The sequence below is a fragment of the Palaemon carinicauda genome, unplaced genomic scaffold, assembly GCF_036898095.1.
Source record: "Palaemon carinicauda isolate YSFRI2023 unplaced genomic scaffold, ASM3689809v2 scaffold9, whole genome shotgun sequence".
NCBI lineage: Eukaryota > Metazoa > Arthropoda > Malacostraca > Decapoda > Palaemonidae > Palaemon > Palaemon carinicauda.
Window position 1 is genome coordinate 640,712 of NW_027172203.1, and position 23,743 is coordinate 664,454.

The 23,743-nt window shown below is 42.9% G+C and overlaps 1 long non-coding RNA gene across 1 annotated transcript in view; it reads right to left on the reverse strand.

Annotated features, from left to right (window-relative positions):
- LOC137637637 (uncharacterized) overlaps nt 1-22,880 on the reverse strand; it is a 38,814-nt gene extending 15,934 nt beyond the window's left edge. Inside the window, exons 1-3 of the long non-coding RNA XR_011043735.1 lie at nt 22,771-22,880; nt 19,971-20,189; nt 754-916 (exon numbers count right to left, since the gene is read on the reverse strand). This is a non-coding gene — a long non-coding RNA (uncharacterized lncRNA). The remainder of the gene's footprint in view (nt 1-753; nt 917-19,970; nt 20,190-22,770) is intronic.
- Nucleotides 22,881-23,743: the final 863 nt, after the last annotated feature.

The window sequence follows — 23,743 nt, forward strand, 5'->3', positions numbered from 1 at the left end:
TTAACAAAATCAGTGTGAATCATATTCTCCTTTCCACCGCTGTTTTAGTATCAAGAATATCACTTTTTAATCGCTTTCAAAATCCTAATCAATTGTTGTCAATTATGAAAACATTAGGTTAAATTCTTGTGCCATAAAGTACCTCTACACTAATGACCCAAAACAATAAAGGATTAAAGACGTAACTCCTTTGGCAGAGGAAATAATCCCAAATGGTACTCCAAAAATGGGGAAGTTTTGACACGGGACATAAAGGGACAAGGAACGGTTGGTCAGGAGAGGTTTAGCCATGGAGGTTGCCTCTTCTTGACCTGTAAGAAGGTCAAAGGGGATACAAGAAAACATAACAATAATATGAGTTTGGGAGAATCAAAGAGAGAGGAGGGAAATGGTTCCACATGTAAACCATATTCAAAATAATCTTGACTGGGCTACTGTTACAGAATATAAATAATTGATAGACCTTGTTATATTTCCCTTTAAATTGCAACAACCAAGAAGGCTGATAATTAATGTAGCGATTCATGTGTCAGTAAGAGCAGCCGGAAGATAAAAGTTTTTACAAATCAGTGGTCTTTGACTTTATCATTAGGAACCATGAAAGGAAAACTAATGTCGTTTTAGAAAGCTTCAACAACATACCTGTTTGAAAAGAATACAGTATACAAATAGAAATAGGACTGCTATCTCAAATTGCAAACTGTGCTGGTTAATAAAATGAGCAAGAAAAAGAACAAAATTAATAATACTTACAATCAAATCATCACATCCACTGTTATCTTGGGAGAGGTACCCACAGCAGGTGTCAATGTGGAAGCCAAACTCTGAAATGCATTGCTGGCACTCCTCGCTCTGGACGACACAGTTGTCGTTCCATTCTGCCTATTTTCCTTCTTCAATTTTGTATAGATGGAGCCTGCAGAAAGGATGGCTATTACTCAACAGAAATAGGATTCAAGAATGCCACATTAACCCTTTTACCCCCAAAGGACGTACTGGTACGTTTCACAAAACCCATCTCTTTAGCCCCATGGACGTACCGGTACGTCCTTGCAAAAAAATGCTATAATTTTTTTTTTTTTGCAAAAAATTGCTATAAAAATTTTTTTTATCATATTTTTGATAATTTTTTTAAAAAATTCAGGCATTTTCCAAGAGAATGAGACCAACCTGACCACTCCATGACAAAAATTAAGGCTGTTAGAGCAATTTGAAAAAAATATACTGCAAAATGTGCTGGGAAAAAAATAACCCCTTGGGGGTTAAGGGTTGGAAATTTCCAAAGAGCCTGGGGGTAAAAGGGTTAAGTACAAATAGATGAAAAATCTGTAAATATTGTATATAGAAAATATTTACATTCCAAACATATAAACATATTTCAATCACGTAATACTGCAGTGCTTTTTCAAGAATGCATTCCTCGATGTATGACAGAAGTACTGAGCTATCCTATCTGGTATCTTTCACTAGAGGGAGCCACTAACTCTCTGCATTGCATATCGCATTGTTGCCTTATTGTACCAGAACACCTAGAAAAAAAAGCCGAAAACTGGAGGTCTTCAGAGAAGTGTCCTTCCTGTTAAATATGAGGCTTGTCTTAAAAAGGTTAATTTCTAAATTCTATGCACTTCCCTGCAGCATACATGACTCCTACTCTACTTATAATAAATAAATACTTTCAATACTTATAAAGACACAATTCTTATTTTATAAAGTACCAAGTAAATACTTATGAAAATGCGATTCTTACTTTACTTTTATTAAAAACAAATACTTTCATAGATATGATTCTTACTTCACCTCAACTAAGTAAATATTCAAGTAGATATAATTCTTTCTTAATTTATAATGAGTCAATACTTAACTGGTGGTTACATGGTCATCAATACTTTTAGTTCAACTAGAGGCAAGTGAACTTGATAAGAATAACAAACAATAATATTAATTACAAGTATGAATAAGAATAAGTCTTTTGTCATTTTACTACTCCAAAAATGTCGCAACAATAACCAAACAAAATGTGGTTAGAGTTGAGTGACATTTTCTATTATGCATGAAAAAGATTTCACGATACTATTGGCACTGACGTGAAGTCTCCAGTTCTTGAGATGTTTCTAAACATGATAAAAATCCTCCTAACGAGGTGCTATCGTCCCAAGAGTCCTCCGACAGTACCCCTCAAGGTGTGAAAAGTATCCGATCGTTCAAAGCACGGACTTCTTTACTCCCCAGGCATTTCCTTACAAACCTCACTGAAATCCCGAGGGGAAATTTTTTCTTCCATTTTGAAGACAGATTGGGATAAAAGAAAGAGGCCGTGTGGTTGGGAGGCACAGGATGTCACCAGGATATCACTTAAACAATTTATACAATCCAATCAAAAGTTTCAAATGGTTTTGAAGATCCAATGACCTACTGGATATCATCATTCAATTTTACTGATTCTTAAATACCGTAGAGTAAAATCAACTACGATTGGCCCATCTTCTGCAATTGTTTACACCAAAGCGATATTCTTACCAAGACTAAGAAAATGTATTTCAACTACAATTGACCTATCTTGGGCAACTGTTTGTTATGTGACTTGTTTACACCAAAGCGATACTCTTACAAAGTCTAAGAAAATGTATTTCTAAAAACAACTTCAGCAAACGTTAAGAGAATCATACAGCTAAAGGAGATAGTAAATAATTGTGTACAAAGTTGTTAACACGACTTGTGAGAGTACAACCCTTTGACAATGATGATACAGAGTCTAAACACAGCACAGGAACTTTGTCTGGTTTACTTACTTCAGAATCTTGAAGTGAATTCCAAAGTTATGTTGTGGTCTTCTTAGACAAAATGATTGCTTTAAAGTTTTTGAAGTATTGAGAATGATTTAAATAAAAGAAATCCTTGCATGTCATGAAAAAGGGTGACCATACAGAAGTCCCATTCATAAGTACTAGCTGTGTTCCCCAAGAAGTCACCTGCTTGAAATAGTGAATGTACTCCTTGATATATATAACAATAGTTTACTAATGTCTTATTGATGCTTCTATTACAAATAGCATATGAAGACCATTGAATTGCCTTTTGAGACTCTTAAATCTTAAAAGTGAATATTAAGTAAAAAGGAATATATCAAAATCAATGTCGGTTTCACAGTTATTTACACTATTTCAAGTGCCCTCCTTGAAGAAGTGGCACTTGTTATTATCCAGGCCATTACGATGTTTCACTCGACACGTGAAGTCGTCGTAAATGTAATCACTTTATATCTTCGCTCAAGAACTCGCCAATTTTCATCGCCTACAATTTAATCTGACTCCTACTTTACATAAACTCTTAGATTTTAACATTTTTTTTATAGTTAACAATAACAAAGTGTTCTCATCTTATAAGTTATGTACTGGACTGCAAACCACAACCTGTTTCATTGCCTTTTATAAGCTTATCCAGGCTACGCAACCTCTGTAATGTTTCAGCATGGATTTTAAATGACTCGCTATTGCAAACGCATGATAAGTAATCGTTCGTTGCAGTAAAGTTTTCACTTGCAACGCCATGCAAAGATTCCTCGTCAAAGGTCATCAATCGACGTTTGGAAAACATCTTAGATGTTTTTAAATTACTTTATCTTTGTTCAGTGGAGCCAACTTCACTGACTCATGACAGAAGAGTTAGTCTAAATGTTTTATAAAAGTTAATAATACTTCTGCTTCCTGGCAGAGCCTCTTGCAAGATGACCCTGTACTATACAAAGGGAGAAGCTCAGTTTGAATTATATAGCAAGATCCTTTGCAGGACATCAAAGAATTTTTCCAATTTAGATTGGGAGTTAGCAGAGTCATATTCATACACTGTACATTATATGGTCTTCTTTATCAAATACAATATACGAAACTCCTTCTGAAAAATTCTTCTAATTTTACCAACACTTAACAAGAGGGGCTTCTATTCCCTGTTGGATGATCCACTAGTTCAAGAAAAAGATGTCAACTCTACTTATAAAAATGCCAAGTGTACGAACGAGTCTGTGAGTCTCAAGGGGATTTAGACATTTGTCCGTCTAAATTAAACATAGTTGAATCGACAGCTGTAGGAAATAACACTGAAACTCCGACTGGAAGGATACTTTTAAATTTGGAGTGTCCTCTAACAGTGAACACGAGTGAACATCAGCTCTTTAATCTTACCTTGCAAGAGAGATTCTCTAACATGTTATATCCTCGATGGTGAAGATTTGGAAATTCATCATCATCATCATTCCTCATATAATCAAGTCTGTCACATATCACTTCTTATGATAATTCATCTGATTTTCATAATCCAATAATGTATTAAATGTGCCATCAAATCTAAGACTGTCCCAGTAATAAGACGTCCAATAACATACTTTAAGAAAAATTAATAAACAAATCTCATTCTTTTCAAATACTTATATAAGATTTAAATCATCCTAAAGATAATTGCTTATGATGTTACTGATATCATGAGTTTGAGCTTCGACAAATCTTTATCTCAAACTCATGGTTAACTTTTGTTGCAATAATAGTAAGTCTTAGTGAAGATATTTTATTCATTGAGCAATATTATTATCATTATTATCAGCTAAGCTACAGCCCTACTTGGAAATGCCAGATGCTATAAGCCCAAGGGCTCTAACAGGGAAAATGGTCCAGTGAGGAAAGGAAACAAGAGAACGACTGTCTACTGAAACTTTTGCCACTACTACTACTACTACTATTATTATTATTATTAGCAAAGCTACAACTCTAGTTGGAAAAGCAGGATGCTCTAAGCCCAGAGCCCAGTAACAGGGAAAATAGCCCAGTGAGGAAAGGAAACAAAAAAAAATTAAATATTTTAAGAGCAGTAACAACATTAAGATAAATATTTCCTATATAAACTATAAAAGCTTTAACAAAACATGAGGAAGAAACATTAGATAGAATAGTATGCCTGAGTGTACCCTCAAGCAAGAGAACTCTAACCCAAGACAGTTGATGACATTAAAGAAATTATTTGGGGGTCTCTAATAAACAGGTCCCTATGCAACAACAGTTAAAATTTTCATCTTAGTTCCTGGTCAACTTACTCCACCTATATCTAAACATAAAATAGTTCCCCTGTTTCGCTTGTCTTACTGAAACAAGCAAAGATACAGCCATCCCCAGCAGACTTTTAGTTGTTCCTCTACTTATTCCTATGGTGAAAGTTTCAGTTCATTTACTGGCAATAACAATCTCCCCTGATTGTCAACAGAGTTAAGGGTTGAAACTCTGGCACTTTATATTTCTTATATTTGATAGACTCGGATGTCACGCTACCAATATCCCAGGCATGGCAAAAGGGCAAACTTGAAGTGGGATTAATGTCATATCACAACCAATCCATAACCTTTACTAAAAAATTACTAGAATCAAATTATATACATATATCATCTGTCCTTCTAAATTCTATAATTTGCAAAATAAGAGACAAGAATGCCGGCTCAAAATGTCATGTAGCTAAATGTTTGTCTCAAGATTAGTAGACGTCCCTCTTCCTCTAATGTCTTACTGCAAACCAACGTCATAAGTTTCTATCACTTGAAACAAAGAAGAATAAATTCCTTTCTTAAGAGATTACAACTGACAGCAAAACAGAGACTAAAAATATTAGTTGCATGCAGTCAGGAAAAATGTATTTACATTGTACATATGAATTCAATGACATTAACAATACAATTCCTTAACAAGTAACAAATGTGGACATTCTGAGATTTATCATATGTCGATGGAGAGGGGTTCTGGGTGCTGATCATAAGCGTATATGGTCAGTCTCTAGGACATTGTCCCGTACCTTGCCTCTGCCATTCATGAGCGACCTTTAAACCTTTAAACACTTATTAACTCAAGCCAGACTCATGTTGTCTCAATGTCCTTAGATAAACTAAAAACCATTTCTTGTGAGTCCCTCTCCATACAAGATATGCAAAATAGATAAGAAACTATGATCTGGTTTGTTTTGTGTCCCACAACATCTGATGTCATTTTGGTCTACTGTGTTCTACATTCATGGCTGATGTCTGCTTATCATTATCTGTGGAATTCTCTGCTGGTGCAACTCAAAATAAATCAATTATCACCAGATCTCAGTCTCAATTCCCATTCATGAAATACATTAAAGTCAATGAAGCTATTTAAGACTGAAAAATGACAAATTTGTAGATAATATGTTATTTTCCTTAGTAAAATAAATTTTTGAATATACTTACCCGATGATCATATAGCTGCATCCCTGCTGCCCGACAGAAAAAACCTACGGGAGGAATACGCCAGCGATCGCTATACAGGTGGGGGTGTACATCAACAGCGCCATCTGTCAAGTAGGTACTCAAGTACTCGATGTCAACAACGAACCAATTTTCTCCTCTGTCCCACTGGTTCTCTATTGGGGAGGAAGGGTGGGTCCTTTAATTTATGATCATCGGGTAAGTATATTCAAAAATTTATTTTACTAAGGAAAATAACATTTTTCAATATCAAACTTACCCGATGATCATATAGCTGATTCACACCCAGGGGGGTGGGTAGAGACCAGCATAACAAGTTGACATTATGAGCTAAGTATTCCGTATTTCATTTTAGCAGTTATTCAAAATAACAAGCATAAAATAAATAAGTACCTGGTAAGGAAGACGACTTGAACAATTACTCTGCCTTTTTTAAGTACGTCTTCCTTACTGAGCCTCGCGATCCTCATAGGATGCTGAGCGACTCCTAGGAGCTGAAGTATGAAGGGTTGCAACCCATACTAAAGGTCCTCATCAAAACCTTTAATCTAGGCGCTTCTCAAGAAATGATTTTGACCACCCGCCAAATCAAGTAGGATGCGAAAGGCTTCTTAGCCTTCCGGACAACCCAAAAATATTTCAAGAGAAAGATTAAAAAGGTTCTGGAATTAGGGAATTGTAGTGGTGGAGCCCCCACCACTACTGCACTCGTTGCTACGAATGGTCCCAGAGTGTAGCAGTTCTCGTAAAGAGACTGGACATTCTTAAGATAAAAGACGCGAACACTGATTTGCTTTTCCAATAGGTTGCGTCGAATATATTTTGCAGAGATCTATTTTGTTTAAAGGCCACGGAAGTTGTGACAGCTCTAACTTCGTGTGTCCTTACCTTCAGCCAAGCTTGGTCTTCCTCATTCAGAAGGGAATGAGCTTCTCGTATTAACAGTCTGATAAAAAAAAGGATAAAGAATTCTCTGACATAGGCAAAGATGAATCCTTAACTGAACACCATAAAGCTTCAGACGGGCCTCGTAAAGGTTTTAAAATAGAACTTAAGAGCTCTTACAGGACATAATACTCTTTCTAGTACATTTCCAACCATACGATAAGTTTGGAATATCGAACGATATTGGTCAAGGCCGAGAAGGCAGCTCGTGTTTGGCTAGAAAACCAAGATGTAGAACATGTAGCCGTTTCGGATGAGAATCCGATGTTCTTGCTGAAGGCATGAATCTCACTGACTCTTTTAGCTGTGGTTAAGCATATCAGGAAAAGAGTCTTAAAGGTGAGATCTTTCAGGGAGGCTGATTGAAGTGGTTCGAACCTGTCTAACATAAGGAATCTTAGAACCACGTCTAAATTCCAACCAGGTGTAACCAAACGACGCTCCTTCGTGGTCTCAAAAGACTTAAGGAGGTCCTGTAGATCTTTATTGTTGGAAAGATCTAAGCCTCTGTGACGGAAGACTGATGCCAACATGCTTCTGTAACCCTTGATAGTGGGAGCTGAAAGAGATCGCTCTTTCCTCAGATATAAGAGGAAGTCAGCTATTTGAGTTACAGAGGTACTGGTCGAGGATACGGATACTGACTTGCACCAGTTTCGAAAGATTTCCCACTTCGATTGGTAGACTCTAAGGGTGGATGTTCTCCTTGCTCTAGCAATCGCTCTGGTTGCCTCCTTCGAGAAACCTCTAGTTCTCGAGAGTCTTTCGATACTCTGAAGGCAGTGAGACGCAGAGCGTGGAGGCCTTGGAGAACCTTCTTTACGCGTGGCAGACGTAGAAGGTCCACCCTTAGGGGAAGAGTTCTGGGAACGTCTACCAGCCATCGAAGTACCTCGGTAAGTTATTCTCTCGCGGGCCAGAGGGAAGCAATTAGCGTCCACTTGTCCCTTCGTGAGAGGCGAACTTCTGCAGTACCTTGTTGACAATCTAGAACGGAGGGAATGCATATAGATCTAGATGAGACCAATCTAGTTGAAATGCATCTAAAAGAACTACTGTTGGGTCCGGGATAGGTGAGCAAAGTATTGAGAGCCTCTTGGACATCGAGGTTGCGAAGAGATCTATGGTTGGCTGGCCCCAGGTGACCCAAAGTCTCTTGCATACATCCTTGTGGAGGGTCCAATATGTTGGAATTATTGTCCCTTCCTACTGAGACAATCTGCTAAGACATTCAAGTTACCTTGGAAGAAACTTGTTACTAGTGAAAAGTCTAGACCTGTTGAACAGGAGAGGAGGTCACTTGCGAACTCGTACCATGTCAAAGAGTAGGTCCCTCCTTGCTAGGAGATGTACATCAAAGCAGGGAGTTGACCGTGTTCACCTCCACTACTTTGCCTTGAAGGAGAGACCTGAAGCTTTTCCAGGTCAGACGTACTGCCAGAAGCTTCTTGCAGTTGAAATGCATTGTCCTTTGACTCGAGTTCCATAATCCCGAGCATTCCCTACCGCCTAAGGTCGCACCCCAGCCTACGTCCGATGCGTCTGAGAAGAGAACGTGGTTGGGAGTCTGAACAGTCAGGGGAAGACCCTATCAAAGGTTGATAAAGTCCTTTCATCCAGTCAGACCAGACTTATCTTACGGAAACCGGGATCGAGACCGCTTCTAGCGTCTTGTCCTTTTCCAGTGAAGAGCTAGATGAAACCGAAGAGGACGGAGGTGTAGTCTTCCAAGTGACACCAATTGAACCACGGATGACAGTGTCCTAACCAGACTCATCCACAGCCTGACAGGGCCGTATTCCTTCTTCAGCATCTTCTGGATGGATAGCAGGGCTGGGGGTTGATCGTCTTGTTCAGCCATGTCCTCATCAGAGGGTTCCTCATCCGAAACTGATGAGGAAACGGCAACGGAGTGGGCAACGTCTGACTCGCTGAATCCGGTCGCACTGGTGGATGCGTGACGGAGCCGGACACAAGATCATGGTACTGCACAGTCTGTGAACTGTCAACCATGGGGAAGCGAGGAAGTACAGCGACAACCCGAAACTGTCTAGACTGTCTGGGTTGTGCAGACAACCCCTTATCGGGTTGCTGAGGTTGCCGCACTGCGTCACAACAAGCCACCTCTGCTGGTTGTTGAACGTCTTCCTAGTGACACACTGAACGTCCACAACCACCTCCGAGAGTCGTTTAATGTCAACGTGCGACTGGCAACCCACACTGGGTCGCACCGGAGGAGGAACCATCTCAACTGGCGGACGTGAGTAGGATATCTCAGCGTCAACAGGGCGTACAACCAACCGGTAGGAAGGTTGTTGGCAAGAAGGTTCTTCTCCGTAAAAAATCCTCTAGCAAGGACTAAGCTTGGACTGCATGTCTTGCAACAAAGCCCAAGGTCTATGGGAGCAGGTGTGGCAACACACTGGGTTAGCGACTGAAGCGGAACCATTTACCCTCCCTGGAAGCATGTTATGCTTTAATTAAAGTCCATAGGAGGCTAAGCAGCTTAAGGCTCCTCTCCAAATGACAGAGTCCTCAAGGGAATATCAGAAGGAGGGAGAACAGCACTTTCTCATCTACAGGAACCATGTCCGAGAAAAGCTAGGTTATCTCAGTGAGGGTTTCACTGGTGCATAAGCAGCAGACCAGAAGGCAACGTTATGAAACTGCTTGACAGTCTGTGAACTGTCAAAAACTGAACTGTCAACCACAACAGGTGCGTGAGGACATACAGCACTGGTGTATTAGTAGCAGACCAGAAGGCAACGTCATGTAACTGTTTGACAGTCTGTGAGTTGGCAACAACCAAAGCTGTGTGGGGAAGCCTTAACTCCTGACTGACTAGTTTGCTGCGGGCGAGTGGCGGTAACCACAGTGTGTTGCGGAGGCTGACACACCGTGTCAAAACACGGCAGCTTGTGGTAGCTCACGCACGGCAACGGAGTGCTCCATGTGTCTGTGGGAGTCAGCATACGTCTGGCAGGGTCGACTGCGCATGGGTGGAGGAGCTCTCACAACAAGAGTGTGGGAGCAAGCAGCCATGCCGGGCGCACAACCGTGGTAGGCTGTAGGCCAACGGGTGCATCGTCAACCTTCTCCGCAGTCGGAGTGTGGGAGCTGGCAACAACAAAAGCGGAGTGCTGGTGCGTGGGAGGGACTGCTGTGGGTTGCGGAGCATGCCGCATTGCGTCAAAACACGGCAGCTTGACAGCACCTTCCCACTGCTGATGCGGTAGCTCACGCATGTCAACGGAGGGTGCAGCATGAACATGCGTCTGGCAGGGTCGACTGCGCATCGGTGGTGGAGCTCTCACAGGTGGAGTGTGGGAGCTGGCAGCCGCAGTATCTGCTGAGCGCACAACCGTGGCAGGTTGTAGGTTAACAGGTGCAGTGTCAACCTTCTCAGCAGGATACTCCTGCATGAAGGAAGCAAGCTGAGACTGCATAGTCTGCCGCATGGACCACTAGGGTCTACCAAAGACGGCAACAAACGGAGCTACTGTCCGTTGTGACTGAGGGTCTAAAACAGCTGGTGCGGCAACAGACGGAGTTACTGCCTGTTGCGGTACCACCTTGCCTCTCTTGGGAGGTGTGCAGTCGTCGGATGACAGCAGCGAGTCCGAACTGACCCAGTGGCTACACCTAGGCCGTTGGACTTGCGCGGAAGGGACCGACTTGCACTTAAAGCTGCAAGATTTGGTCCATGGTTTCTGCGAGAAACCTCTTCCGCAGACGAGGAATAAATGGGCTCTCTCGTCTTTATGTGGGTGGGGCGATCACGTCGGCAACGTGTGTAGATACACCCGAAACCACCGAGGGAAACGTCTGTTCGTCGATCAAGGCCTGTGGAACCCATAAGTCCTTCGACATTACTTCTCCCCTGGGCTTGGGAGCTTGTAAGAGGTATCGGACTAGGTGAACAACTGGCACGAACAGACGAACCCTCGAACGCAACATTGTAACACTTTGCGCATATCACTTTATCACTTTTGATTTTCTGTTTGCACTTATTTCACTGAAATCGAAACTTTAAGTGATTTGTACCTGAAACACGCAATCCTATCCTTCATTAAAAGGTAGTACAGTAATTGCGAAAACAGTTTTACAATGCAACAGAAAAACATAATGAAAGATAAAGAATTCAGTGGCTGGAAAAGAGACTAAACACTAGATCAAATAAACTACGTTTAAAATCTCTCACCGCATAAAGCCTGGGAACAAGAATAAAACTCTAGAAACGTTTTACCTTCATCCCCTACAGCGACTAGGGAGAAGAGTAAAAAAAAAACGAGAACAACGTTACCCGCTTGAACGAAACGTTTATTCTCCTCTCTCTCCCTCCGTCTCTATCTCTCTCTCTCTTCTCTCTAGACTTAGAACCTGAGAGAAGAGCCCAATTATATATCGTTAAAACATATTATTTGCTAAAGGAAAAAACTGAAAGGTTTCCCAAATAAAAAGTTCCTTTATTAGAATTAAAACCATTTAAGCTAAGAAAGAATGAACGAAACGCTAGAATTGGTTTACTCTTACTGCAACGTGAAACCGTGAAATACTCTCTCTCTATCGTAACGATAGAGCGCATGTTGAACGTTCTGAACGTCAACAATTGCGGAGACTAAACTAAACGTTAGTTCATCTTTGAAAACAGTACGAGACTATCAAAGAAATTCTTTCAAAAACATTAAAATTAAAAAAGTATAAATTCTTAAAAGGAAAATACGATATGACGGGCTCAATGTTAATTAACTTCGGTTCCAAGTAAGGACCGCCTACTATTAGGAAAGGTCGCATATAAACAAACATAAAAATTAATTTTTATAAGTTTATAATAAATGGAAAGTTAATCGAAGAGGCCTATAAAGGCGGAGAGATATAAAATAAATAGATCTATAATTTGTTAAGCAAAATTACCAAAAACCTAAACACACTTCCGTCTAAGGGAAGGGTCGGCCATTTAAAAGTGAAAGAGAGTCCATACTCTCTTCGTCACCAAAATTAAATCTATCCAAAACGAGTTCAAGTTTTGAAATGAAGATAAAACCCCTGCATAGCGAAAGCTCAAAACTGGAATAGTGTACTTCACCAAAACGTTGTGAAAACAAATCCAGTTAGGGACGGCGTATTTAGTAGGTCTTGCCTGTGGCACGACAGAGGGAAAATTGGTTCGTTGTTGACATCGAGTACTTGAGTACCTACTTGACAGATGGCACTGTTGATGTACACCCCCACCTGTATAGCGATCGCTGGCGTATTCCTCCCGTAGGTTTTTTCTGTCGGGCAGCAGGGATGCAGCTATATGATCATCGGGTAAGTTTGATATTGAAAATTGTATTTTTACTAACAATAAAAACCTTAGATATTTATTTAGGGGTATTACTTTCTGTGTAGCTGAAATGACGAGCCATTAAAATTTAGCGAGGGTTAACCACCCATACCGCTAGTTAGCATGGGTAGGGGGGGGTAGCTTGCTACCGCTCCCACTAACACACCATTGATTTAGCTCACTTTACTTGGAGTTAGAACTTCAAGGGGGATAGGGGTGGTGGGCAAGTTTGTATAAATAGCTAAGTTTTGTATCGTTAGGAAAAATACAAATTATCTAGGAATCTGTCATTAGTTCCGTAACTGGAATACAAACCTATGCTATTTATTTAGGGGTGACTCACCCATTAGGAAGGGTGGACGTCCCTGCCAATCTGGCTTTTTGGCTTTTACCTGGGGGCTCCTTATCCGAGTATGTTAGTACTCAAAAATAAGGGGTCCTTGCGCCTCTTTAAAACCTTGCTACGAAAGGTCCGCGGCCTACACAAGCTGTGTGTTGAGATATATAGAAGTGTGACCGTCCAGGTAAAGTTATTCAGTGTCTTTAGTAGGAAAAACTTTTGTAACCAAGACTTTCCCAATACCACCTTGCCTGGGTATGGGGACGCATCAGTATTAGTTTTAATACTAGGTACACAAGGAAGCATGGTTTACCTACAGTGGTTTGAGGTCAGCTTGTGCAGAGAACCCAGGATGCTGCTTTCCCCAAGAGAGGGGAGGATGAAGAAAAGAATAAGAGCCAGTCAAATCTTTCCATTCATGCAGACTAAAACTGGGTAACAGTGCCCTCAACCGTCTGCTACTTGTCCAATAAGGAACTTGAGGTATTAAAACAGCTGTTGTGCAGCCACCACAGGACCGATAGAAAACATACAGCCTCTCCTGTGGGTCACGTCTTGCAGGTAGTGAGATGTGAATGTAGTTTGTCGTTTCCACACCCCAGCCTGAAGAACCTTCGTCACTGAGAAGTCCTCTTGAAGGCCAGGGACGTAGCTACGACCCTGACATCATGAGCTCTGGGGCGACGTGAAGGAGGAGGGCCTGGATTCAATGAGTGATCTATGACCTTGCAAATCCATGCTGAGATTATGTTCTTGGTGACCCTCCTCTTGGTCCTTCCTGTGCTGAAGAAGAGTGCAGGCACACGAGGACGGGCTGTGGCTGTTTTCTTAAGGTACAGCCTCAAACTCCTCACTGGGCATAGTAAAAGATGGTCTGGGTCATCTGTTACACTACAAAGACTTGAAATCCAGGAGTCGAATCTTGGATCCGATACTCCCGGGTTCTGATTCTTAGCAATAAACTAGGGGACGAAGCTGAACGTTACCTCTCCCCATCCCCTTGAATGGGCGATGTCGTATGAGAGACCATGAAGTTCACCGACTCCCTCGGCCGAAGCCATAGCTAGCAGGAATACCGTCTTCCAAGTTACATGGCGATCTGTTGCCTGGCATAATGGTTCATAGGGAGGTCTCTTAAAAGACCTGAGAACTCGAACCACCTTCCATGGGGGAGGTCTCACTTCAGACTGATGACAGGTAGGTTCATAACTTCGTATGAGTAAGGAAAGTTCTAGCGATGAAGAAATGTCCATTCCGTTAAGTATAAAGTCGAGGCTTAAGGCTGAGCGATAGCATTTTACCACCGAGACTGACAGGTGCATTTCTTCTTTCAAATATACGAGGAACTCCGCTATTGCTGGAATAGTGGCATCGAGAGGAGATACCCCTTCCACGACACCAACCACAGAAGACCTTCCACTTTGCCTGGTAGACTGCTGCTGATGACTTTCACAGGTGTTCAGACATCCTGATTGCAACTTGTTGCGAAAATCCTCTCTGAGAGAGGAGATGCTGGATAGTCTCCAGGCGTGAAGTCGTAGCGAATATGTTGGCATGTGGCTGTTTGAGTAGATCGTGTCGTGGAGGGAGTTTTCTTGGAGGCTCCGTCAGGAATTGAAGAATGCCTGAAAACCATTCCCCGTGATGCCATAGCGGAGCTATGAGGGTCATTGAAAGGTTGACCGATGTTCTGGCCTTGTTGAGCACTCTCCTCATCCGACAGAACGGGGGAAAGGCGTAAACATCGATGTTGTCCCACTGTTGTTGGAATGCATCTTGCCAGAGAGCCTTGGGGTCTGGGACTGGGGAACAGTATAACGGGAGCCTGAAGTTCAGGGGCGTTGCGAAGAGGTCCACCGTCGGAGAACCCCACAAAGTCAGGACTGTGTTGGCTACTGGATGATCCAAAGACCACACCGTACTAACTATCTGAGATGCTCTGCTCAAGTTGTCGGTGAGCACATTCCTCTTGCCCGGAGTGAATCGTGCCGATAGTGGTATCGAGTGGATCTCAGCCCATCTCGGTATCTCTACTGCTAGATGGGATAAGGGCTGCAAAAAAGTACCTCCTTGCCTGTTGATGTAAACCACTACTGTGGTGTTGTCGCTCATCACTACCACTGAGTGGCCCGCCAGGAACTGTTGAAGGGCCAGAAAGACAGCCTTCATCTCTAGGAGATTTATGTGGAGGTACTCTTCTTACTCTGACCAGAGGCCTGAGGTCGTGTGGTGCAGAAAGTGAGCCCCCCACCATCTAATCCGGGGGGAGGACGGGAAGATCCACTCCCTATCGTAGATTCTCGTCTGCCACCCACCACTCGATGTCCGTCTGTTCTGCTGATCTGGATGTCCTTGGAATTGAGTGTCTGAATCCACCAGGACTTGAGTCGCCACTGGAGAGATCTCATCCTGAGGTGGCTGTTGGGAACTAGACGGGCCAGTGATGAACGGTGACCGAGGAGACGTAATCATGTCTGGGCTGGAAGTTCTTTTCGTCTGAGAAAGGGTCTTGCGACCTTCCTCAGCCTTGCTATTCTGTCATCTGATAGGAAGGCTTTGTGGAGATTGGTGTCTAGTATCATGCCTAGGTACACCAGTCTCTGCGTAGGAAGCAGGGAGGACTTATCGAGATTTACCATAATCCCCAGATCTTGGCAAAGCCTCAGAAGTTTGTCTTGATGTTGAAGAAGAGTTAACACCGAGTCTGCTAGGATTAGCCAGTCGTACAGATAACGAAGGAGACGGATGCCAATCCTGTGAGCCCAAGATGACACCAAGACAAACACTCTGGTGAAAACTTGAGGTGCTGTGGAAAGACCAAAGCACAGCACCTTGAACTGGTATTTCCTGTTGTCTAGGTTGAATCTCAAGTACTTCCTTGAAGACGGATGGACTGGGATCTGGAAGTACGCGTCCTTTAGGTCCAGTGTGTACATGAAGTCCTGTGGTCTTACCGCTAGTCTGACCGTGTCTGCAGCCTCCATGCTGAAAGGAGTTTGTTTGACAAACTTGTTCAGAGCTGAGAGGTCGATGACTGGTCTCCAGTCTCCAGACACCTTTTTTAAAAGAAAGTCGACTGAAGAAGCCTGGAGACCCGTCGAGAACCTCCTGGTGAGCGCCCTTCTTCAACAGGGTCTGCACTTCTGCCCGAAGAGCCAGCCCCTCTGCTGATCCCATGGCAAAGGAGTCTATAGACACTGGATTCCTGGTCAGGGGAGGGAGAGATGTTATGAACGGGACGCGATATCCTAGACGAATCACAGAGATTGTCCAGGGTTCGGCCCAGAGTTGCTTCCCCTGTCCGAGCAACTTTGTAAGCATCCCCCTAATGGTGGACAAGCAGGGGGAGTGCCTATCCTAGCATTTGCGGCCTTGGCTGCTCCCTCTAGGATATTTTCCTCCCTTGGAGGACTTAGTGCCTTTCCTGTCCTTGGCAAGAAAAGGCTTCTTAGATACCGTAGTCTTCACTGCTGTCTTGGTCATCGTGATCTTGACTGGAGCGAACTGCTGAGGAGCTGGTGGTTTATAGGGCATGGAAGTCAAAGCCCAATGGAGGAGGGAGTCCTGATGGGACTTCATCCATCTCTCAGCGGCATTTTCCACTTCTTTAGGCTCGAATAGATGGTCTCAGCCTTAGGTATTTGTTGATAGAACCTCTCAGACACCCCGTCCCGATGTTTCTGGATGGTATTCACCCACAAGTTTGAAACTTAGTGGGCGAGAAACTCGATCGTGCGAGTGCCTGAGAGCAGGAAAGTCTCCATTGCTTTCCTGGTACGTTCCTTGGAGAAATCCTCAGTTCGTACCAGGATTCCCAAGGTCCCTAACCAGATATGTGGCCATGAAGTAGCTTGCATGACGTACTTCGTGAACCTTCTCCTGGTTAAGGATCTCGGTTGCCGAGAAAGAGACCTGTCGATTGGAGTGTCTCTCTGGAGAGATTCCCTTGGTGAGCTCTTCCAAGGAGTGGTGGAGAGGAAGAGCTGGACGAGGCTCCTCCTGAATTTCAAAATACCTCCTCTGTTGAACACGAGGAGATGGGAGAAGCTTAATGGTAGAGCCAGAACGATGGGAGGAGGCATATTCGGCGATCTGTAGGGCAATCTTAGCCCTGGCACCCTTCAGCCCTTGAGACCAAGGCAAGGCTGCACTGGTCTTTGAGGGTTTCTGGGTGCCAAAGACACGGTCTAAGACCGTGTCCTCACCCTCCCGTGGGGATATCTCTGGGTCGGTAAACCCATTGAGAACCCTTAGAGTCAGAACCTGCCAGAATGCATGTTCTGACTTTTTGATCTCCTTCCGACGTCCGACTTGCAGCGAAGTCTCCTTCTTCCACCACCGAGAGATCTTCCCGGGGTGGGTCACGGGACATCCCTTGAGTGACTGGCTGTCTCTGTAGACTTGGTGGTCCTAGAAGAGGACTTTTGCAGAGTCTTGGAGTCTTTTGACTCCTTCCGAGGAAGGAGGTAGGACTCCAGCATCGAAGGCCGAGATGATGTGTCACTCCTGATTTCTATTGGTGGTGGGAAATTCTCCGTGTGAGGGGAGGCTTCCTCCGAAGGTGGAAGGGAGGAGGTCCTTTCCTCACAGGACTCCCTTGGCAAAGGTGAGGTGGGAGAGTACCCCGAGGAAGATACAGGAGTAGCTGGCCTTGATGGTCTAACCGGAGTCAGCTTTACCCTCGAGGAAGTGACCGCATCTGAGACTCCTCTTTTCCTCTTCAGGGGAGAGGAAGAAGTCATCGTTCCTTGCGAATGATCTGTTGGAGCTATAGGCTGCTCCAAAGAGTAGCCAGACAGAGCAGGATTGAAGGCCTGTACCACTGCTCTGACTATAGCACTGAACCATGACTGTTGACTGACTGACGCACTGTCTGACAGATACCCTGAAGGGATAGGGACAAAAGGTTCCCCACGAGGAGTCTCTGCTGAGGTGGGTCCGCCACAGAGGAAGGCAGTTTTGGAATCCTGAACCCTTCTGCGGAGGCCCGTTCTCCTTTCCCCAGCGGGCACGCTGAAAAGCGTTTGCGGGAAGGGGAATGAGGCGATGGTGACCTGTCAATGTACTGTTCCTGATTATTGCACGGATGTGCAGGTGAGCGCTGGCCAGCAGGCGAGAGTTGAAGCGCGGGCGCGTGTTGGGATGCGCACGGGCGAGATCTGGCGAGCACGCGCGGGAGTTTGTTGGCGCGTAGGAGAGGATTGGCGTGCATGAGGGCGAGTGATGGCGTGTAGGAGAGGATTGGCGCACACGCGGGCGAGTGATGGCGTGTAGGAAAGAATTGGCGCGCGTGGGCGAGTGATGACCCGCAGGAGATCGTTGGTGCATAGGAGGAGTACTGGCACGCAGGAGATCGCTGGAGCACAGGCTGTAGCTGCCGTATAGGAGAGCGTTGGCATGCAGGAGATCAAAGTTGCAGGCGCTGAGATTTTGGAGAGCGTTCAAGTTTTGGTGCGCTCTGTCACGCCGGTGATCGTTGGCGAGCTGGAAGGCACTGAGGGTGAGCAGGTGAAGGCGCGCGCCAAAGTGTTGTAGAGCGCTGACGAGCATGGGCACTCTGTAAAGCGTGACGGAGCAGGCTGGCGCTGACGAGATGTTGGTGAGCGCTGGTGCACCGCAGGGAGCTGGCGAGCTGAAGAGCATTGGCGCGCAGCTGCACACTTAGGTTGGGCCTCAGAAGGCTGTACCGGGAACAGGAACGGTGATGGTAGGTCACCAGGTCTGCTGGTAGGTAGCACAGGAACAGGGATGTGCCCTTTGGAAGGTCGAATATTCACAGACCGAAGTCCGAGGACTAGCAGCAGCATTGTCGGGAGAAGGTCCAGGAACGGGCAAAGGTCTAGGGCCAAGAGACGACTGAAGCGGAGACTACTCTGCGGGGGACGGCTGCGATGACGAGGCTGAAGTGCCGAAGAGGCGCCTTTTCACCGATGGTGAAGGACGACCTCTAAGGCAAAGCGGCGTGCGAGCTCTGCGACAGAGACGCCCTCTAGGGGCCGTTGGATCAGCAAGCTGATCATGAGCAGCAGCAGTCCTCCGAAGAAGAGTCTCTATGAGTGAACTCCCCCGAGAGGGAGAAACACTCGCAGGAGAGAGACGTAGGACTAAGTTTCCCCCTCGAAGGATGATCAGGACCGGGGAAAACTAAGTCGGCAGGAACAACTGGAAAGTCTGGAGGGGGAGGGGTGTCGGCAGAAACCACAGAAGACACCTCTGACACCAAGACGTCGACGAGCGCAAGAGGATCTACCTCCAAAGTCGACGACGAAGGCTGCACACTTGCACCCCGGAGGATGAGCTGCAGCAAGGAGTCATTGGAGGGCGGACCCGGAAGCCCCAAGGACGACCATACCTGTAACACAGAAGACATAGACAAGGCCTCACCTGGGGGGAGAGGTGGGGCAGCTTCACTAGGGGAAGCAACACCATCTCTCGAGGACCGGGGTTGGCCGAAATTAAAAGGGTCTACGCTACTAATCGACGGTCTCTCGGAAGAGACCGAACGAGTAGGAGCTTTAGAGGAAGGTCAGGAGACGGAAGAGGAGGCCTTGGGTTTTCCCCCTTCGAATATCCCGCTTAGACTACTCCCTCCGCCGTTACCAAACCTCTCCAACTGGGAGGCAAACCACTCCCAACACTCACTACACTGGTTGTTGCTATCACACCGTTGACCTCTGCAGACGGGACAAAGGGTGTGGTGATCAGTCTCCACCGCCGACATATAGGTTCCGCAGGGCCGTCCATCGAGTCCAGGACAGGTGCGCATGTTCACAGAAGTCAATACTGTACATACACTTACACAAAGAAAAAGGAAAAAAGAATTAATGGAAGTCCAAATGAGGAATGGCAATGACCGTACACCATCCGAGCCAAAAGCAAAGTGAGCTAAATAATCGGTGTGCGAGTGGGAGCGGTAGCAAGCTAACCCCCTACCCCCGCTAACTAGCGGTATGGGTAGTTAACCCTCGCTAAATTTTAATGGCTCGTCATTTCAGCTACGTAGAAAGTAATAACCCTAAATAAATGGCTAAGGTTTGTATTCCAGTTATGGAACAAATAATGAAAACATTCAAGTTTCCAACGCAGGAAATACTCACTCGGCTAACTTTTTTCCGAGCATTCCCCTCCGTCAATTCAAAATGCGCATGTCAAAGTATTCCATGCATAGCACAGCTCCACCGGTGGGGTTATCTACGACTGTGTGTGGAATGCTGAACTTCACCCTCCCCATCGCATTCATGGCCTTCAGACTTTCAAACTCCCCGTCGAACATCACCTGACGAGAATCACTTAAACGATCCAATTTACTGTGATATCTGAAAAAAGGATAAATAAAATCAAAAACTGCTGGTAATAAAACCATCACTTTGTTAATCATACCTATAAACTGAAAGTGTGAAAATCCGGTATCCAATCCCCAGGATAATGTCAAATGACCAGAATCCATACCACAAGCCACACAGTACATGCAATGCCTATAAATAATGAGATCAGTGTTCCCAAAGATCCACTAATATAATCTAGCCACATATGTATTAAGATACATTGCTATAAATATCATATGGAAAAGTTTAAATTATTGGATGTTTCATAATTTCATTTTTTAATCTTCAGTTATCCAAGGTCATGATATAAATGTGTACAGTTCCATTTCCAAGGTTTTAATCTTTTCTTAATTGTTCTTTTATCTGACTATTATTATTACAAACTAAGCTACAGTCGGAAAAGCAGGATGCAATAAGCCCTATGAGGTCTGCAACAGGGAAAATGGCCCAGTGAGGAAAGGAAATAAGTTTACGGATAGAATAGTGTGTCTGAGTGTACCCTCAAACAAGAAAACACTACCCAAAGACATTATTATTATTCCAAGCTAAGCTACAACCCTATTTGGAAATACCGGATACTATAAGCCCGTGAAAAAAGGAAATAAGGAAACCGATACTATAGTGTGTCCGAGTGTACCCTCAAGCAAGAGAACTCTAACCCAAGACAGTGGAAGACCATGGTACAGAGGCTATGGCACTATCCAAAACTAGAGAACAATGGTTTGATTCTGGAGTGTCCTTCTCCTAGAAGAGCTGCTTACCATGCCTAAAGAGTTTCTTTTACCCTTACCAAGAGGAAAGTAGCCACTGAACGATTACAGTGCAGTAGTTAACCCCTTGAACGAAGAAGAATTGTTTAGTAATGTCAGTGTTGTCAGGTGTATGAGGACAGAGGAGAATGTGTAAGGAACACACCAGACTATTCAGTGTACGTGTAAGGGCTGTTTTAAGAGCTTCAAATGATTGTCTACCAAATGAGAAGGAAATCCATATTTTCAGTGCATTCAGAATGTATTGCCGACAAAGGCCCCATTGTCTTGAACGTCTTTCATGACAAAAATTTCCGGAAACTAACAAGTTTAAACAAATTAGTATCAATGACATAAAACAAACACAGAAGGACTATGGACTCTTCTGGGAAGGGAGACCTTGTGTCTCCCAATACAGTCTTCTTTTTGTACTCGTCGGTGTTGGAAAATCTGAGAAGTCTGACTCAAGGGCAGAATATTATCTGGACACTCGAGTTCACACCCAATGATCATCTCAATCTTTTAAACTTCGTATTCGTGAAACACCTGTCGTCATAATCAAAATCAGAGTAAAATTAATGAAACGCAGGAGTTTTTGTTCGCCCAGACACCTGGACGCATAGAAAACGTGACTTTCCATCCCATTTTCATTGGAGTCGTTCGTGAGTCTTCATCGTACTACAAATACCTCCTTACTTGAGCAAGCTAATGATTTATTAGTTTTTGTGGTTTCATTATAGATACGGATGGAAAAAGCTTTTCTACCAAAAAATTGATGTTTCCTATAGAAAAACATCTGTTTTCTTTGAAAATGACACTTATTTTCACTGAAAATAAATACATCATTAACTAAGAAATAATAATCAATTGGTTTACCCTGCGCAGTTCAGCATGTACCGCTTGCCAGTACATAGGAGCTTCATGTTATTCTTTTTCCGCGAGCGGAGCGATCGCACGACGTAGCAAAAAACATTAAATTTCTATAAAAATATCCTTCTCCTTAGACAGTCCAACGGGATATTGGTTTATTTGCTGTTGAAATTAATGTCGTATTCATTGAAATCACATTATTCACTACAGGAAAATCTACTTTTCGTTCAAAATGTTGTCCCGTCCATAACTATAATTCTACCGTTTTTTACTCTGCTGCAAGCTCGCTTTGCTAGTGGTTAAACATGACTTCATTGCTCGAATGTTCTGGCAAGCGGAACGTATCGCTACCCGTGTCAGCCCAGTGGGGTAGTATTTCGGCGTTATCAATTATAGAAACTTAAATTTGATTACCTCGATAATTATAACCAAAAGATTCATGGTTATCGGTTTAAATGATTTATTGAAAAAGTTTTGGGAAAATTGTGTTAATGGAAAATAAACCTAATGAATTAAAACATTTTTTTTATTAAATTCTGTATCTACATTAAGAGTAGCCGCCGACAGTAGGCCATGGGATTCAAAATGCTGTATTTCGAGAGATCTATTATATTATGTAAGTTCCAATGTTCTAATTGATATTGTACTAAACTACAATATGTACACAATACGAATTAATTATATCAATTGTGAAAAATTAATTCTGGAGTATATTGTGAATTCACAACCTCCATTCGGTTATTCATGACTTTAAATTGTATGAAACAATCAATCACAAGTCATAACTAAGCAAAGGTGATGGTGTGGACCAATGGACGCCACAAATCCATTCTTGCTTAGGGTCACCGGAAGGGCTTCAGCCGGTCCTGTCATAAAATGAACTTGTACATTAGAAAACGTATTTAATTAACTATAAACAACAATAAAGAGATTTATTTACAATATAAACTTACTTTTGTAGATAATAAAGGAGGAATTAACGAAGAATTGACGAAAATCGAAGAATTAACATGAGGGCGATTCAAGAAGGCCGCCATGTTTGTTTACATCAGCAGCTGATTGGAGAAAATGAGAAACTATCGTACATTTGTACAATGTCAAAACTAATAAACGAAACTCGGTAAAGAAATGCTTTTAAATTATAATAATTCTAATATAAAATGTAAAATATACATTTTATATTAATTCTACATCGATAAAATCTGTTATTTTGTTATTTAGGATTTTGAAACTATTAGTTATCGTACGTCTGACAATGAATTCTTGACATTCGATATCGTATAATGTCAAAACTAATATACGAAACTCGGTATAGAATTGCTTTTCAATTATATCTATTCATATATAAAATGTAAAATATTCATAATTTATCAATTTTATATTAGTAAAATTTTATATTTTGTTATTTTAAATTTTGAAAACTTTTTATCGTACGTCTGACAAAGAATTCTTGACATTTCGGGTTGAAGAAAATTAAAAGTTATCGTACATTGTCAAATCTAAAATATTAAACTCGGTATAGAATTGCTTTTAAATTACAATAATTCTTATATAAGATGTAAAATATATACATATTTTATCAATTTCATATTAATTAAATCTGATATTTTGTTATTTAGAATTTTGAAACTATTTTTTATCGTACGTCTGACCAAGAACTTTTGACATCTTGATTCTTTTAAAGAAAACGATTTATGGTAGACTTCGATAGATTTTACTGGACCTTTCTTTGTCGATATTCATATTTCATTTTAATTGAACTAAACTTTTCATGATACTTTATCAATTATAATACCATGAACTAATGACTTTATGCATTTCTAGGCCTATTTTTATCTAAATAAACCCATAGATTTCATGATTGCTCAATTGTGTAAGGTATTTAAGTAATTAATTAAATGAAAAACGAGGCTAAAAAGGCAAATA